Below are 19127 nucleotides of genomic sequence, written 5' to 3' on the forward strand. Positions count from 1 at the left end.
GAGGGAAAGACGAAAGGATGTGGGTTTTAAGGGAGAGGGTAAGCAGTCATTCCAATCCCGGGAGCGGAAAGACTTACCTTAGGGGGAAAAAAGGACAGGTATACACTCGCACACACACACACATATCCATCCGCACATACACAGACACAAGCAGACATTTGTAAAGGCAAAGAGTTTGGGCAGAGATGTCAGTTGGGCGGAAGTAAAGAGGCAAAGATATTGTTGATAGACAGGTGAGGTATGAGCGGCGGCAAATTTTAATTAGCGGAGATTGAGGCCTGGCGGATAACGAGAAGAGAGGATATACTGAAGGGCAAGTTCCCATCTCCAGAGTTCTGACACGTTGGTGTTAGTGGGAAGTATCCAGATAACCCGGATGGTGTAACACTGTGCCAAGATGTGCTGGCCGTGCACCAAGGCATGTTTAGCCACAGGGTGATCCTGATTACCAACAATTGTGGGATGCGGAAGCTGTTTTCAGGTTGTTGGTGTAATGGTTCAGGGATTCCGGACTGGAGCAGATTCGTTTGCTATGAAGACCTAGGCTGTAGGGAAGGGACCATTTGATGTGGAATGGGTGGCAGCTGTCATAATGGAGGTACTGTTGCTTGTTGGTGGTCGATCACCTGCCACCCTACCAAAAACCTCTTTCCTCATTACCTTAGCCAGCTTCATACTGACCCACAACTTCTTCACTTTCGAAGGCCAGACATACCAACAATTAAAGGGAACAGCCATGGGCACCAGGATGGCCCCCTCGTACGCCAACCTATTCATGGGTCGCTTAGAGGAAGCCTTCTTGGTTACCCAGGCCTGCCAACCCAAAGTTTGGTATAGATTTATTGATGACATCTTCATGATATGGACTCACAGTGAAGAAGAACTCCAGAATTTCCTCTCCAACCTCAAGTCCTTTGGTTCTATCAGATTCACCTGCTCCTACTCAAAATCCCATGCCACTTTCCTTGACGTTGACCTCCACCTGTCCAATGGCCAGCTTCACTCGTCCGTCCACATCAAAGCCACCAACAAGCAGCAGTACCTCCATTATGACAGCTGCCACCCATTCCACATCAAACGGTCCCTTCCCTACAGGCTAGGTCTTCGTGGCAAACGAATCTGCTCCAGTCCGGAATCCCTGAACCATTACACCAACAACCTGAAAACAGCTTTCGCATCCCGCAACTACCCTCGAGACCTGGTACAGAAGCAAATAACCAGAGCCACTTCCTCATCTCCTCAAACCCAGAACCTTGCACAGAAGAGCCATAAAAGTGCCCCACTTGTGACAGGATACTTTCCGGGACTGGATCAGACTCTGAATGTGGCTCTCCAGCAGGGATACGACTTCCTCAAATCCTGCCCTGAAATGAGATCCATCCTTCATGAAATCCTCCCCACTCCACCAAGAGTGTCTTTCCGCCATCCACCTAACCTGCGTAACCTCTTAGTTCATCCCTATGAAATCCCCAAACCACCTTCCCTACCCTCTGGCTCCTACCCTTGTAACCGCCCCCGATGTAAAACCTGTCCCATGCACCCTCCCACCACCACCTACTCCAGTCCTGTAACCCGGAAAGTGTACACGATCAAAGGCAGAGCCACGTGTGAAAGCACCCACGTGATTTACCAACTGACCTGCCTACACTGTGAAGCTTTCTATGTGGGAATGACCAGCAACAAACTGTCCATTCGCATGAATGGACACAGGCAGACAGTGTTTGTTGGTAATGAGGATCACCATGTGGCTAAACATGCCTTGGTGCACGGCCAGCACATCTTGGCACAGTGTTACACCATCCGGGTTATCTGGATACTTCCCACTAACACCAACCTGTCAGAACTCTGGAGATGGGAACTTGCCCTTCAGTATATCCTCTCTTCTCGTTATCCGCCAGGCCTCAATCTCCGCTAATTTCAATTTGCCGTCGCTCATACCTCACCTGTCTTTCAACAACATCTTTGCCTCTTTACTTCCGCCCGACTGACATCTCTGCCCAAACTCTTTGCCTTTACAAATGTCTGCTTGTGTCTGTGTATGTGCGGATGGATATGTGTGTGTGTGTGTGCGAGTGTATACCTGTCCTTTTTTCCCCCTAAGGTAAGTCTTTCCGCTCCCTGGATTGGAATGACTCCTTACCCTCTCCCTTAAAACCCACTTCCTTTCGTCTTTCCCTCTCCTTTCCTCTTTCCTGATGAGGCAACAGTTTGTTGCGAAAGCTTGAATTTTGTGTGTATGTTTGTGTTTGTTTGTGTGTCTATCGACGTGCCAGCGCTTTCGTTTGGTAAGTCACATCATATTGTTCTTTAATTAAGCGTTCAAGGAAATTGGTGCCACCACAGTACACATTGTGCCTTCAGCACAATGCAAGCTCAATAACATTAAATTCAGTAATTACAATTTGTGTAGTTTACATTAACCTAAAACAAGTTCAAGTGTTTATCATGCGTGTTTATGTATTGTGAAACGATTTCAGGCTGTGGTAGTGTTTTTAATGAATAATGTCCTCCTGCTAGGCAATATCAAACATACAGAATTAAGTGCTCCCTGTTCAGTCACTTCAAAGAGATTATCAGTGTTACTAATAATCAAATATAAACGTAAAAATAAGTTGGTCACGTGCCATTATCATTATTTACTCCAAAAATTCCGTGTAGTAGTTGGATCACGATAGGATGTCTATTCAAACCTACTACACGCGAGACCCGCTTTCCGGAAGTCCGATGCCGCATGGTCTAGTAATAATACAGTAAATTCGGGTAGTGGCATTGCAACATGTAGAAGCAACAGGCCAAGAAATAAATTTAAGTAATACCTCACTGTACATCCTAAACATTTACAGACCACCAAATGGGTGCATAAACTCTTTCATTAAAAACATTGTTGAACTCTTCCATATCATTCTAAGCGAAAGTTTTGCACTTTTACTACTAAGTGACATAAACATATGAAGGTTGGAACTTTAATAGTGGCAACTACTTATTTACAGCTTGTACGAAATAGATATGTGTTTCAAAGTTTTACTGACCTTTGAAGTAGTCACCAGGCTTGTGTATAACCTGTTGCCAACAATGTGGAAGTCGTAGGATATTCTTAGCAGTGCCAGTTGTGTTGTCAGTTTGAGTGGTGCCGTCTATTGCCCAACAAATTTGTAGCAGTTCTGAAGTGAATGCCGTGAAGTGTTTCCTTCAGTTTAGAAATCGAGTTGAACTCACAAGGGCTTAAGTAGGGGAGTGCAGTAGGTGGTATAGCACTTAGCAGCCCCATCAGTCAAACAAATCAGTAACAGCTTGCACAGTACGTGCTTGTGCATTGTCCTGCAAAATGATGGTCAGATCCTGCAGAAAGTGTCATCACTTCTGTCTCTACGACTAGCTTAGAGACAAAAGTGATGACATTTTCTGCATGACCTGACCATCATTTTGCAGGACAATTTTCAAGCACGTATTGTGCAAGCTGTTACTGATTTGTTTGAGTGATGGGGCTGCTAAGTGCTGTATCACCTACTGCACTCCCCTGACTTAAGTCCTCGTAAGTTCAACTACATTTCTAAACTGGAGGAAACACTTCACAGCATTCACTTCAGAACTGCTGCAGATTTGTTGGGCAATAGACCGCGCCGCTCAAGCTGTCAACCCAACTGGCACTGCACATTCTTGAAACTTCTGACTAAAAATGACAAAATTATCAAAATAGTGACAGACACAATTGAAGTTCAAATCAGGAAAAATATTATTTAAAACACACGATAGCGCTGCTCCCCCATGGACAACCCAAATGGTGCTTGATTGTACCCATATAAATTCCAGTCTGTTACAAAAGATGTATAGTATTGTATTGCGTGTTAACCGGGGACCTAAAAACAACGGAGAGGTCCTCGCCGCAGCCACAGTGGTCCACAACCCCACGACGACTACCACAGTCCACTTCACCCCTCCGCCGCCCCACACCGAACCCAGGATTATTGTGCGGTTCGGCCCCCGGTGGATCCCCCAGGGAACGTCTCACACCAGGCGAGTGTAACCCCTATGTTAGCGTAGTAGAGTAATGATGGTGTACGCGTATGCGGAGAACTTGTTTGCGCAGCGATCGCCGACATAGTGTAACTGAGGCTGGATAAGGGGAACCAGCCTGCATTCGCCGAGGCAGATGGAAACCGCCTAAAAACCATCCACAGACTGGCCGGTTCACCGTACCTCGACACAGATCCGCCGGGCGGATTCGTGCCGGTGACCAGGCACTCCTTCCCACCCGGAAAGCCGTGCGTTAGACCGCATGGCCAGCCGGTCGGGCTACAAAAGATGCAACTGACAGATTCTTCAGCAAAGGGCAACTGGAAATATGCTTGATTGAGGTCAACGGTCGTAAACAGGAGTGCGGGTCTGTCAAATGAATAGACTGCAAAACTATTTTCTTATTAAGCTCTCGGTATTCCACCACTGGTCAACTCCCCCTGTGGCTTTGGAACTAAGAAAATAGACAATGCATAGGATGACTGGGAAGGTCTAATTATGCCATCTCTCAACATTTGTTCCACTGCTGCCTTCAGTTGTTTCATGTGCTGTGGAGAGAGGCAGTATGAGGACTGTCTCACGGGGGTACTATAAATCAGTTGTGTTCCGTATTCACTGTACTTTACCAGACCTAATTTATCAGTAAGAGCATTATGAAAATCTTGGCACAGGTTTTCTAATTGCTCCTAATGCTGCCTATTTAAATGACAAATCATAGCCCATTTCAATACAGTCATCACTGCTCTCAACAGCGAGGTGCCATCTGCACCCTATGCTTACAAAATTCAAAGACCGAACTTGGCTCAGAATGAAATGAAAACTTCTTATAAGGCCAATTCATCTCCAGTCGCACGTGACCAACGAAGTCTGCCCCCAAAATCATGTGAGCCGACAAGCTGTCAGTCACCTTCTCCTGAAAGGGCAATGTAATCCTTTGAATGTGCAACCTCTCATTCAACTCTCCTAGTAACAACATTCCACTGCAACTAGCTAACTTACTCGTTTGCCTCTTCCCAGTTAATGAACCAAATTTACAAGTGTTGTTTTGCAAATCTAAGAGAAACTGGAAGGTACTTTCAATATCCTGACTGCTTTTAATGAACAAAACTCCACCCTCATCCAGTGAGGGGGTTTGGCAGTTTATCAAATAAATCGGACATGTGTTCACCTACCACACCATCACCATACCTTTCATTTCCACAACCTTGTGGAATTTTATCCAAAAACATCTGAATTCTATCTTGCAAACAATTCATTTGCACTAATATAACAAAGAAAATGAAAATAATTGATTATTGGTAATATAATATAAATGGATAGATAAAACATCTACATTAAACTTCGAAAAGACTCACTATATGCAATTCAGAACCTGTAAGAGGTTTCCACCCAGCATATGCATAAAATATGAAGAAGAGCAGATATAAGAGGTTGACAGTCTTAAATTCCTGGGATTACAACTTGATAATAAATTCAGTTGGGAAGAGCACACCACAGAACTGCAGAAACGCCTTAACAAATCTGTATTTGCAATTCGAGTGTTAGCAGACATAGGTGACATAAAAATGAAAAAGCTTGCATACTTTGCCTAGTTTCATTCCATAATGTCATATGGTATAATATTTTGGGGTAACTCTTCAAGTCAAACAAAAGTTTTCAGAGTCCAAAAGCGTGTAATATGTATTATTTGTGGAGTAAATTCACAGACGTCCTGTAGAAACCTCTTCAAAGAGCTGGGTATACTAACTACTGCCTTTCAGTATATTTGCTATCTCTTTTTCCAACAAACAGCTCAGTTCATACATACAATACCAGGAACAAAAATGATCTGCACAAGGACTTAAAAGCACTTACTTTAGTTCAAAAGGGGGTCCACTACTCAGGAACACTCATCTTCAATAATTTGCCAGTAAACATAAAAAATTTAGTTACAAATAAAGATCAGATTAAAAGGCCAACTCCGTCTACTCCATTGACGAATTTTATAATAGAAACAAATGATGTATTGTATATATTCATCCACGAGGATCTCCTCAGCACGGATCTATGGAACGAAAACTAATCTAATCTAACCAAATGGCAGCAGGGGGACACACACACAACTTTTACAAGCTTTCAGAGCCAGTGGCTCCTTCTTCTGGCAGAAGAGTTGAAGGGGAAGGAAGAGGGATGAAGGAAAAGGATTGGAGAGGTTTAGGGAAAGGGGTACAGTTCAGAAAAATCACTCGGAATCTCAGGTCAGGGGAGAAATGGTATTGTCAAATGGAGAAATGGAGTTATCAAATGTGTGTATATACCCTCGATGCTACGTAAATCTTTGATCCTATTCATATAATGCGACACATGAGACTGAACTCGTGCCAATTTGAGAATATGAGGGTTCACTTACTTCAAATACTCCTATCACTGAAGCTAGGTCACTTATAGCAGATTGAATGGCAAAGATGGCCTCACTCACCTCTGCCAACAGCACATGTGGTGGTACCACAGGTTGGTCGACTACCTCACGAAGACACTGCACTGTGTCAGTTGCATTTCCACCACTATCTTGTTTGTAATTTCCAGTTCGTACTGCAGTTTGGCTTTGCGCAAATCCATCACTCCAGTCATCCTCTTGCAGTCATTCCAAAACAGATTGGAAAATAAATAGTATTTGCCACAGCAAAGACCCCAATCATAACACTAAAATACTGCCTAAACACATATGTCTACCACTGACAGCTCACCATAATTGCAACCACACACTGCTACCAAGGTATGCTGCTGGAGGGAGCGGTAGGACTGGGTTGAGCCATGTGCTCCTTGCTAAAATAATTTTTATTTAAACATGTTCTGAATATTTATTTTCTCATAAAAATGTAACAATTTAGAAATTTAAAAGACATTTACTTTTTCCAGACCAGAACTGTTCCAGTACGGTCAGACAAATCAGCTTTGTGGTTACTCAGCAAGAAGAATTTACTCAGCACCGAAACGCTCGTGTAACACTATGAAATTCCACAACACTGAAGTGTCAGTAGACCTTCTTAGTGAGAAATTGACATAAAATACATACAAAACCATTTGCAAGGAGCAAATTGTACTTCAAATCTTTAAGAGAACTTTTATATCATGACAATTAAATAAGGAGTGGTTGATTGCATAGAACATAACAAAAAATTCACTCGGTACACACAGCAGCGTACGCTGTTTCATAACATCTGCAGACCTCCAACACAAGAGAACAGCCCTGTCTAATAACACACTCGTAAAGGCAATTCTGTTGTTTGCAGGTTCTGCTTTGCTAACAGCCAGCCAGATGCCCTGAGGCAAACTGTGCCCAGTCTCGTTGTACTGCAAGCATGTAGCTGACACCCTCTTCCTTGTTGCCGTCCACCACGGGATGCAGTTAAATCCAGCGGCCGCTTCCACTACTAAACTCTCTTCCCAGTAGGTATTCGACCACCATCCAAAATCAGACCCCTCGTACTGCTAGCTGTTCAACGAAGGTTTGCTTGATGCTGCCCATGTCACGATGCACGTGGTGCACCGCCGCCGATGAGCTGCTGAACTGTGTATGGTGCTTAGTGGCTGTGTGATTTCTTGTGACAGAACAGTAATGGTATTCAAAGATGTACTGAGTTAAATTTGCATAACAACATCACTAAAACACTCTGTCTAAGTTTCAAACTAGAACGTCTTCATAACGAGTGAAGACATTGACATTTGCATACATGAGTGCGTAGCAGAAAACTCCAAATACACTAAATTCCTTGGAATAATAATCTATGAAAATGTCAACTGGTGTAAACACATTGAATATATAAGTGGGAAAAACAGCCTCAGACATATATGTACTGAAAAACTCAGCTACCTAGGAGACATACGGTAGATAGTATGAAAATGATATACTGTGCACTGCACCAGTAGACATTAAGTTATGACATAGTTTTGTGGGGAGAACTTCCGAAACAAAGATTAATAGAATATTCAAACTACAAAAAAGAGCAATAAGAATAGAGATGGAGATAATTATGAAGGCCAGCACTTAGAGCTCTTACGATTCTAACACTATCCCACATATACATACACAAACTCTATGTTGAACAAAATTCAGATGTGCTTGTGATATCAAAATGATAATACTCAACACCCCAATGACACAAGGAAACAGAACCTCATCCGTGAGCCCATACAAAACAGTACCTTCATATGGAGGACAGATGTCCTAGAAATCTGCCTTCAAACTTGAAGGAGCTAAACAATATAAATATTTTCAAAAAATCTCTCAAAACTTATTTGATTGAGAACCGTTAGAACAAGAATTAATGATTTTATGTGCACTACAGTTAAACTGTAAGACAAATTCCACTGTAATTACTGTATCAAAAAGAAATGTCACTTACATGTACAAGTACAAACAGCATAAATGATGTAAACAATAATTGTAATTTTCCATGAAATAGGTGTACAACATTATTGTAAAAAATTATTGTTTTAACTAACACAGAATACCACATGCATTGAAAGGATGTACTCGAGTTTCTGTGGTACTTAAATATTGTAACCATTATAACAACATTAATTACAGACATACTTGTTTATTTGTTTATTTATAAACTTAAAGGATACAGAAAACATTACGCTCTAACTTTTATTGGAAAAATCTTGAATTTAATTTAGCAAAAATTGTGTACCCTCACAAATGATCATGTTTCAAGCGGTGTTTAACAATACCTGACTTTATTGCTTGTCGTGGACAAATGTGACATTGATATTCTTGATGACTGATGTCAAACAGGTTCTTGTAGTTTGTCCAATTTTAAGGCATGTCACAGTAGCAGGGTATATTATCAATTCCTGACTTTTGTAAACCAAGGTCATCTTTCATATTGCCAGTACTCCTATCAATGTGGCTGATGGGCAGGACACAAACTTCATATTGTATTTTCTTTGCATAGTCTGATCCTACATAGGGCTGATAAGCCACAGCCTTGGGTTTATACTTTAGGATTAAAGGAGACCACTCACTGAAAAGCAGAAGTGTTGAGTTATCGACAGGCACACAAAAAGAGAAGGAAAACTTGCTAGCTTTCAAAGTTATCCTTTGACGAGGTAGAGTAAATCACACACATACACACCTTTCTGCCCCTACATGGTGCCAGGTATAGTGACACTACCAATGCTATTTGCGGCAGGTGGACTGGCTGTGGTGGGTGTAGTGTCAGACAAGGTGGATGGATGGAGGGAGGGGAAGGGGGGGTGGGAGGCAGTGAGAGGATTGGGGGTGGGTTGCTAGCAGCTTGGAGGCAGACAGTTGGTTAGGAATACAGGAGGGAGGGATGGCTTGATTGTAGTGGCCACTGGGAAGCGGCACATACTGAGGGAATGTGAGGAAATGAATTGGGAGGGGTGAAAGGACAGAGGAAGAGGAAACTGTTGGGTGAGATTGTGACCAGGACGATTACAGGAGTGGAAGATGTATTGTAAGGGAGTTTCCCATCTGCGCAGTTCAGAGAAGCTTGAGGTGGTGGGAAGGATCCAGATGCCTCAGGTTGTGAAGCAGCCACTGAAATTGAGCGGATTGTGCTCAGCTATGTGTTGTGCCATTGGATGGTAAACTTTCTTCTTAACTACAGTTGATGGTGGCCATTCGTCCTGGTGGACAGCTGGTTGTAGTCATACTAACCTGATGGAGTAGGATAAATCTGTGACATGACTAGAGTAGGTGGTACTGGGTGAGTGAATTGGACAGGACTTGCACCTTGGTGTGCCAAAGGGATCATATTCCTGTGACAAGGCGTTTTGAGTGGGAGTGGCATAGGGGTAGACTAGGATGTTGTGTAGGTTGGGTGGCATCAGAACACCACTTAAGGAGGGGTGGGAAGGCTCTTTAGTAGGATGTCGCTCATCTCAAGGCAGGATGAGAGATAATCAAAGCCCTGGGGAAGGATATGCTTCAGATGCTCCAGTTTAGGGCGATACTGGGTGATGATGGGCACTCCTTTGTAGGTTATTCTTGGGGGTGGTGGGAGGACTGAGGGTGTGTGAGGATACGTCACAGTAAATGTGTTTATGGACTAGGTATGGGGGGGGGGGGGGGGGTATTGCCTGTCTGTAGAGGCCTTTGTGAGGCCTTCAGCATACTGGGCAAGGGAATTCTTGTCACTGCAGATACATTGTCCACGGATGGCAAGGCTGTTTGGGAGGGATATTTTGGTGTGGGAGGCAAGGACGTAACCAGGATTTTGCCCAAAGGGGGGTGGATCTGAGGGGGTTTTTTTTTTTTTTTCTGGCAATACAGTAACTTCACCCTATTGCCAAACAAATTAACATTAAAATATAATGTATTAGCTCTTTGCTCAGTCTTCTAATATAAAGTTTCCTCATAAAGTTAAACATGTTCAAATGTCTTTTGACAATAGCTATCTTTCTCCCACAATAATCCTGTACTTTAAATTTATAACTTATCTGAAAGCACATAAAAGCATTCCAGGTTCCTCAGTTCAATCTCAAATTTATTAAAGTGTCTTTAATTTAATAAAAACTCTTCATTTTCCTTATTTTATCAAGATTTTTTAAAAATTATTATTTCAGTGGTCAACCTGAAACTATAGCAACCAGAGTTATATATTAAACAAAACAGAATACACAGATATATCTAAAAAAAAGATGTTGTAACTTACCAAACGGAAGTGTTGGTATGTTGATAGAGACACTAACAAACACAAACACACACACGAAATTCAAGCTTTCGCAACCCACGGTTGCTTCATCAGGAAAGAGGGAAAGGTGAAAGAATGTGGGTTTTAAGGGAGAGGGTAAGGAGTCATTCCAATCCCGGGAGCGGAAAGACTTACCTTAGGGGAAAAAAAGGGACAGGTATACACTCGCGCGCGCACACACACACACACACACACACACACACACACACACACACACACACACACACACACACATTCATCCGCACATATACAGACACATGCTGTGTTTGTGTTTGTTAGTGTGTCTATCAACATACCAACGCTTTCATTTGGTAAGTTACATCATCTTTGTTTTTAGATATATTTTTCCCACATGGAATGTTTCCCTCTATTATATTCATATCATTAATTTGAACCCAAGAATACACAGATACAATGACCTACAGTTTTGGGAGCTTAACATTGATTCACACATTGATTTCAACAGGACTTCTAATGTATGCAGACTCGTAAGTGAGTTTGTATTTATCCATGGTACTATGGTTATATAGCCTTGATGCTAATAAAGCCCTCTACGACGTACAACATATGTTGTCGGTTGTATAACTTTTATTTACAAATATGCTAGAGCTGTGATGGTGGACTTGATGTTCCAGGGACATTACTAATATCCAAAAATAATACAAAAATTTCTCTGCAGAACATCGTTCTTTTAGTAAAACTCGAAGAAATGATGTATCATCACATCCTTGGAAGAGATGTTACCTCTCCTTTGATGCGGCCTTTTTGTGTAAGTATCTTTAAGGGAATTGGTATCTTTCAAAAAAGAAATGAATTCAGATGGAATTGGCTGTTGCTTATAGTGCAGGACCAACCCCAGCATTTGCCTAAACTGAAAATGGGAAACTACAGAAACCTATTTTCAAGATTGCTGGCAGATGGATTCGAGCCACCTCGTATCCAAGTACAGGGATTGCTAGCGCAGTGCTTCAAGGTGCAGAGCTACTTGAGTTGGTGGGGAATTTGGAAAAAACTGGTTGTTGTATCTTGTTTCAAAAGAAAATGCATCACGACAAAAGATGGAATTCTGATACTGAACAGATTTACTTTGATTGTGCATGTTTAGTCATTTGATAGTCCATGAATGCATGCATATTTTAAGATTTAATTGCGCATGAAATTTCTGACTTCAGTTGTTATAGTATTACAAGCATGTAAATAGATTTTGGCCTAACAAGGGATGGGGGGGGGGGGGGGCGGCGGCAGTCAGCTCAGACCAATTGAAGCAGCCCAATTAAAAAATTTTTTGGAACTGAACTGTAAAATGTACTGTAATCACATACCCCTTCTGTACTCCAGAAACCCCTCCCCATCATTCTGTATCTGAATTGGTTTTAATAGCGGAGTACTGCCCGGGTGATGAGACTGGGCGATATTTTGCCATTTGGACTATTAATGACAGAATGTTGAGCAATTCTCTTAAAGGAATGAGGAACATCATTTAAAAACGTGTTAAATGCAGCCGAGAACAAAATAAAGTTTGATGCATTTTCATCCCGATTGCGGTATGCTCTTTAACACTACTGAGTCACTCGGCTTATTTTGGTTTCTTCCTCATAGTAACTTAGTGTTGAAAAACATGAATTGGAACAAATCATATTATGAACATAGCAGCTCATGGTTCAAAATGTATTATCTTCATGGCAAGTTTACCGGCCTGATTTTTAGCCCACTCTTTTGCTTACTATTTTCACCTTGCAGCTCACAGTATGGTGTTGATTATATGAATGGGGACTTTTGATCTCCACAGACAGATATTTGCCCACAGCAATTGAAAGGGAATGAGAATTAGAGCTGCAAAACTAAAAGACAGTATGCAAGTGAGTCTTGTAAATAATGCAGCTGATATATTTTACGGATGATCGTTTTCAATAAAATTTTTAATGTCAGTGCATTGCTGTGTTATTCATGTGGGAAAGATTGCACAAATGCATGTTTTTATACTTTGATTGAGTTTTACTATATGTAGTTAGGACCTGATGAGATGTATTTCACTTTAGGTTCTTCAACCGAGATACACATTTAAGTAATTTTGAGCTGCCTTTTAACAACAAAGAAGGCAGATTCAAGTGTGGAAGCATTTTAGTATTCCACCTGGCAAAAGCAAGAACTAAAGTTCACAGCATATGAAACAAAGTGGAACAACATCACAGAGTCAATTATATGATGAAAAGCTGGGAAGTGTTAAGCAGGAAGGTGCAGTCAAAGTTCCATTGATAAACTGGGTTACCTGATGTTAAGAAACTGAATGTCAAAAAACTGTTGAAAACAAGATTTGGAGACAACTTGAAAGAAGTTGATGGTTTACAGGCACTAATTATCAATGAGGCATCAGGTGAAACTGATGGGCTGACACATGAGGACGATGAGGGGCTGTTTGCGTAGGAAGAAGGACTAAGTGCAAGACTGTAACACATTTATCTACCATCAACAACATGTTAATAACTTTACTTTCTTACATGATGGGCTGTGCCTGACAATAAAATAAAGAAACAATTGAAATTAATATTTCAGATCATATTACATGAAAACATGATTGGATCAAAACGTATTTTGCTAAGTGGATTGGCTCAAAACACTTTAAGTACAATCTAAAAATTAAAATGGTGCCTTCATCCAGTGGGAAATCATTTTGATCATGACTGATTTTGAAACATAATCTAAAAACTTAGATCCTGCAGTAAAGAATTTTGACATATTTCATTCAGTTAGGATGAGAAACTTTTTTTAATTCCTGTAAAATTATGCTTTGCACACATTTTACGATATGAAAAGATGCTCCTAAAATGCAACAATCGCCATTTGGACAAGATCTTTGTTGATCAGCATGAATTTTGTGTGACACAGACAAATCCAAATGTATTTTTATGCATCAAACTTAATTTAATGTCAGTAATGGTGTTTACTGCTCTCCTGTCCTGTGAAATAGTGAAATATTCCAAACCCAAAGATCTACCAGTCTCCAAATAATAACACCAGTGATAACATTAAACTGCTGTAGATACGTAATTAGGCTATTATAGTAGTGTGCACAAAAACAATAAATGGCAGCACTTACATTAAATTCAACTGCAGGTAAGACCTGAACTGATTAATAAAATAACAGCTGAGGCCATGAAGGCCAACAATGTACAGTAGTTGGTCTTAGCTAAAGTATATGATAGTGCTATCAATATATTGACAGTTTAAATCTATCGATCGTGATGTTTACTATCAGTAGTGTGTATTCCTTTTTCGTTGTATGATTGAAAATCAAAATATATTTCAATTTCACCACACAGCACCTGGGTCGCAATTTCATTCAGTTGATAGACCCAGTGACCCCTCTTTGGCTACATCCTTGTGGGTGGGATGGCAGCCATCAAACTGCAGGTATTGTTGGCAGTTAATGGGTTTAAGGAGAACGGTGCACTCTACATCTACATCAATACTCCGCAAGCCACCTGACGGTGTGTGGCGGAGGGTACTTTGAGTACCTCTATCGGTTCTCCCTTCTATTCCAGTCTCGTATTGTTCGTGGAAAGAAAGATTGTCGGTATGCGTGTGTGTGGGCTCTAATGTCTCTGATTTTATCCTCATGGTCTCTTAGCGAGATATACGTAGGAGGGACCAATGTACTGCTTGACTCCTCGGTGAAGGTATGTTCTCGAAACTTTAACAAAAGCCCATACTGAGCTACTGAGCGTCTCTCTTTCAGAGTCTTCCACTGGAGTTTATCTATCATCTCCGTAACACTTTCACAGTTACTAAATGACCCTGTAATGAAGCATGCTGCTCTCCGTTGGATCATCTCTATCTCTTCTGACAATCCCATCTGGTACGGATCTCACACTGGTGAGCAGTATTAAAGCAGTGGGCGAAAAAGTGTACTGTAACCTACTTCCTTTGTTTTCGGATTGCATTTCCTTAGGATTCTTCCAATGAATCTCAGTCTGGCATCTGATTTACCGGTTAATTTTATATGGTCATTCCATTTTAAATCACTCCTAATGCCTACTCCCAGGTAATTTATGGAATTAACTGCTTCCAGTTTCTGACCTGCTATATTTTAGCTAAATGATAAAGGATCTTTCTTTCTATGTATTTATAGCACATTACACTTGTCTACATTGAGATTCAATTGCCATTCCCTGCACCATGCGTCAATTCGTTGCAGATCCGCCTACATTTCAGTACAATTTTCCATTGTTACAACCTCTCGATATACTACAGCATCATCTGCAAAAAGCCTCAGTGAACTTCCGATGTTATCCACAAGGTCATTTATGTATATTGTGAATATCAACAGTCTACGACACTCCCCTGCAGCACACCTGAAATCACTCTTACTTCGGAAGACTTCTCTCCATTGAGAATGACATGCTGCGTTCTGTTATCTAGGAACTCTTCAATCCAGTCACACAATTGGTCTGATAGTCCATATGCTCGTACTTTGTTCATTAAACGACTGTGGGGAACTGTATCGAACACCTTGCACAAGTCAAGAAACACGTTACCTACCTGGGAACCTGTGTCTATGGCCCTCTGAGTCTCGTGGATGAATAGCGTGAGCTGGGTTTCACACGATTGTCTTTTTCGAAACCCATGCTGATTCCTACAGAGTAGATTTCCAGTCTCCAGAAAAGTCATTATACTCGAACATAATACATGTTCCAAAATTCTACAACTGATCGACGTTAGAGATATAGATCTGTAGCTCTGCACATCTGTTCTACATCCCTTCTTGAAAACAGGGATGATCTGTGCCCTTTTCCAATCCTTTGGAACGCTACTCTCTTCTAGAGACCTATGGTACACCGCTGCAAGAAGGGAGGCAAGTTCCTTCGCGTACTCTGTGTAAAATCGAACTGGTATCTCATCAGGTCCACCGGTCTTTTCTGTTTTGAGCAATTTTAATTGCTTTTCTATCCCTCTGTCATCTATTTCGATATCTACCATTTTGTCATCTGTGCGACAATCTAGAGAAGGAACTACAGTGCAGTCTTCCTCTGGGAAATAGCTTTGGAAAAAGACATTTAGTATTTCGGCCTTTAGTCTGTCATCCTCTGTTTCAGTACCATTTTGGTCACAGAGTGTCTGGATATTTTGTTTTGATCCACCTACTGCTTTGACATAAGACCAAAATTTCTTAGGATTTTCTGCCAAGCCAGTACATAGAACTTTACTTTCAAATTCATTGAACACCTCTTGCATAGCCCTCCTCACACTACATTTCGGTTCATGTAATTTTTGTTTGTCTGCAAGGCTTTGGCTATGTTTATGTTTGCTGTGAAGTTCCCTTTGCTTCCGCAGCAGTTTTCTAACTCAGTTGTTGTACCACGGTGGCTCTTTTCCATCTCTTATGATCTTGCTTGGCACATGCACATCTAATGCATATTGTACCATGGTTTTGAACTTTGTCCACTGATCCTCAACACTATCTGTACTTGAGACAAAACTTTTGTGTTGAGCCGTCAAGTACTCTGAATTCTGCTTTTTGTCACTTTTGCTAAACAGAAAAATCTTCCTACCTTTTTTAATATTTCTATTTACGGCTGAAATCATCGATGCAGTAACCGCTTTATGGTCACTGATTCTCTTTTCTGCGTTAACTGTTTCAAATAGTTCGGGTCAGTCACCAGAAGGTCTAATACGTTATCGCCACAAGTCGGTTCTCTGTTTAACTGCTCAAGGTAGTTTTCAGATAATGCACTTAAAAAAATTGCACTCGATTCTTTGTCCCTGCCACCCGTTATAAACGTTTGAGTCTCCCAGTCTATATCTGGCAAATTAAAATCTCCACCCAGAACTATAACATGGTCAGGAAATCTACTTGAAATATTTTCCAAATTTTCCTTCAGGTGCTCAGCCACAACAACTGCTGAGCCAGGGGGCCTATAGAGCCATCCAATTACCATGTTTGAGCCTGCTTTAACCGTGACTTTCACCCAAATTATTTCACATTTTGAATCTCCGTCAATTTCCTTCGATACTATTGCACTTTTTATTGCTATAAACACGCTTCCCCCTTCACTGTCCAGCCTGTCTCTGTGGTATACATTCCAATCAGAGTTTAGAATTTCATTACTGTTTACATCTGGTTTCAGACAACTTTCCGTCCCTAGTACTATGTGGGCATTGTGACCGTTTATTAATGAGAGCAGTTCTGGGACCTTTCTATAGACGCTCCTGCAGTTTACTATTACCACATTAATATTGTTATTCCCTGTTGCGTTTTGCCTACTACTACCTTGTTATGTCTCAGGAGGCATCTTGTCGGGCCTAGGGAGGGAATTCTCCAACCTAAAAAACCCACATATGCACTCCACACATACTCCGCTACCCTTGTAGCCAGTTCCTGCGTGTAGTGCACGCCTGACCTATTCAGGGGGACCCTACGTTTCTCCACCCGATAGTGGAGGTCGAGAAATTTGCACCCCAGATCTCCGCAGAATCGTCTGAGCCTCTGGTGCAAGCCTTCCACTCGGCTCCAGAGGACCGCGATTGGTTCTGGGAATGATACTACAAATAGTTAGCTCAGATTCCACCCCATGAGCGAGGCTTTCCGCCTTCACCAACTCTGCCAACCACCTGTATGAACTGAGGATGACCTCTGAACCCAGACGGCAGGAGTCATTGGTGCCGACTTGAGCAACAACTTGCAGTCAGGTGCACCCAGTGCTCTCTGTCATTGCTGGCAGGGCCTCCTCCACATCTTGGATGAGACCCCCCGGCAAGCAGACAGAGTGAACACTGGCCTTCTTCCCCGACCTTACTGCTATTTCCCTATGGGGCTCCATCACTCACCTAACATTGGAGCTCCCAATCACTAATAAACCCCTCCCCCCATGTGCCTGCTCGGACCTTGCTGAAGGAGCAGCCACATATCCACTCACAGGCAGGGCGGGCGATGCCACATGGCCAGCCTCCACATTGACCCTCCGCATCGTGTGCCGCGAATGCTGCTGAACCCGTCACTCCCCTTGGGGAAAGGGTGGCCCAATCGGGCCTGGTTCCCACGAAAATGTCTTGACAGCAGGGACCGTGGGTGAAGCATGTAACACCTGGGGTGCACCATGCAATGCATCACACTCCCCACTGCCGCTACACTCCGAGGCAGCAGCCTGAAGACAGCTGACCGCAGCCAACAGCACGTTCAGATGTTCGCGAACAGTGGCCGGCTCCTCCTGCATCTGTAGACAGCAGTCACACATCGTATCCATCGTAAGAAATCAACAATTTACTGTAGAGAGTTAATCAACTTTTAACTAGACTGCTAATTCACTAAAGGTGGCTGATAGCTAACTAAACTGTGGTTACTAGACACTTCTTGTTGGAAACAATGAAAATAAGCTCTACTTGTCTCTTGTCTGTCTTCAAAACAAACACGAGATCTATGGAACACTATTACTAGTACTCGAAAATTAAAGCTTCCTAAAAGCAAAAACACACGGAAAGAGAAGTGACAAATAAGAAAAACACAGTTAATACTCAAATTTACATAGCTCGCTGTACAGCAGATGTGGAGCAGACACTGACACTCATTGAGTGGAGAGGGACCAGGTGAAGTGGATGAGAGAGAAGATGTTGAGTTTGGGAAGGAATATGGACAGGGTGTCTTGGCCTTGAGTCCAGTTCATGAAGATTTCAACAATGACCATGAACTAGACTATGGGTTGGAAGTTTTGGGAGGCTAGGAAGGTTTCCACGTGATGGCGCATAAAAAGGTTGGCATAGGAGGGTGCTTTGTGGGTGCCCATGGCTGTGCTGTAAATTTGTCTGTAAATTGCCCAGTATGCAAAAAGCCTTCACAGATGGGCAATACCCCCAAATGTAGTCCACAAACAGATAAACAGATTTCCTGTACCATATCCTCTCACACTCTCAATTCTCTCATCGCTCCCAAGATTCAGCCACGAATGAGTGACCCCCTCGTCATCCAATATCACCATTAACTGGAACAACTAACCATATCCTTTGTGAGGGCTTATATCTCTCATCCCTCTCTGAAATGGGGGACATCCTATCCAAGAGCCTTCCCACCCCTCGTAAAGTGGTGTTCCGTTTCCCACAACATCCTATTCCACTCCCACTCAGAACCCATTCCCACAGGGATATTGTGGCTTTTATTAGTATTGGTTTACATGTGGTTTTTTTTTTTTTTTTTTTTTTTTGTTGTTGTTGTTGGTTTGACATTTGCAAATGAAATACATCGCTCAAAGAGAAAGTTAAACATAAAGTAATAATTTAAAATACTATGTATGTATATGAGAAGAGTTAAAAAATGTACCACAGACTGGATATGGTTCCCAGGGAGTTTTTACACCTATAACTGTATGTGCCAGCTTTGAGGCAGACAAAGGTTTGGACTGGTTGGACAGTACACCTTAG

This window comes from Schistocerca serialis, chromosome 8, assembly GCF_023864345.2.
Source record: "Schistocerca serialis cubense isolate TAMUIC-IGC-003099 chromosome 8, iqSchSeri2.2, whole genome shotgun sequence".
NCBI lineage: Eukaryota > Metazoa > Arthropoda > Insecta > Orthoptera > Acrididae > Schistocerca > Schistocerca serialis.